Source organism: Chaetura pelagica, unplaced genomic scaffold (genome assembly GCF_000747805.2).
Source record: "Chaetura pelagica isolate M959 unplaced genomic scaffold, ChaPel_1.0 scaffold486, whole genome shotgun sequence".
Taxonomy (NCBI): Eukaryota; Metazoa; Chordata; class Aves; order Apodiformes; family Apodidae; genus Chaetura; species Chaetura pelagica.
This window is the reverse complement of record NW_009953658.1, coordinates 57,639-58,695: the sequence shown is the minus strand read 5'-3', so window position 1 is coordinate 58,695 and position 1,057 is coordinate 57,639.

Sequence of the window (1,057 nt, the reverse complement as noted above, 5' to 3'; positions counted from 1 at the left end):
AACCCACTAAAGATGGCTGGAATAGCTGGGGCTGCAGCCCAGCACCAATGCAGAGTCCACCTCTTCAGGTTGGAAAACCTCTCAGATATGTTTGAGGGTTTAGCACCCACTGTTGACAGCTGGCCAGAAAGAGGGGAACTAATGATTTGAGAGGAGAAGGGGACAGAATTCAAAGCAGAGATGGAACACTCTAACACCAGGCAGCCCCAGAACACCTCTTTGCTCAGTGGAAAGACATCACAGAGACATTTCAGCAACACACCAACAACAATACATCTGTTAGCAAGGGCAGGAGCTTTTCACAGTTGCAGAACAACAGGCTGGCTGCACGTCAGGAGAAAGAGAGGACAGCAATTCATGGTTCTAGCCAACTCCCAGAGTCAGGATTCCAGTCTGGGCTCTCCCTGGGTGTAACCCAGTTCATGGCATCTGTGGAGATTTACCTTCCACTTCTTTAGCTCTTGCCAGCTCTTTGCTTTTCCTCATGACTGAAGAGGATTTCTAGAATGCCTGGATATTCCCCCAGCTGAGGTGATAATATGATGATGGTTGGTTTGAGCAGCTCCAGCACTTTCTCCAGATTAGCCCCACGGACCATTTCCAACCCAACATCTCCCAGGGTGCAGCAGGGACATGCACATCAGCAAGTTGTCCCTCCACCCCAACTGCCTGTCCCAAAGGGGCTTGGACAGCAGGACACTGCCCCCCCTCTCTCTATCACCCCCAGACCCAAATCTGCATCCTCCAAACACCCACTCGCCCCTTTCACTGCCCCCGTATCACCAGGCTGGAGAGGGAGAGCTGAGGTACCAACACCTGCACAGCTTCTACATGCTCATCCCCTTCCACCCACTGACAACAACTGCCCTTACTAACAACCCACATTTCCTTCTCCTTCCATAAGCATTTCCTGAGCCATGAAAGCATCCACACACTCGCATCATCTCAGCCTCCCTCACAGCTGCAAAACAACATCAGCTGCAGTACAATATTATCAACAACAGTTCCAAGCTGTGGCCATTTCCCCCCCTCTTTCTGGGTATCAAGTGCCCACCAA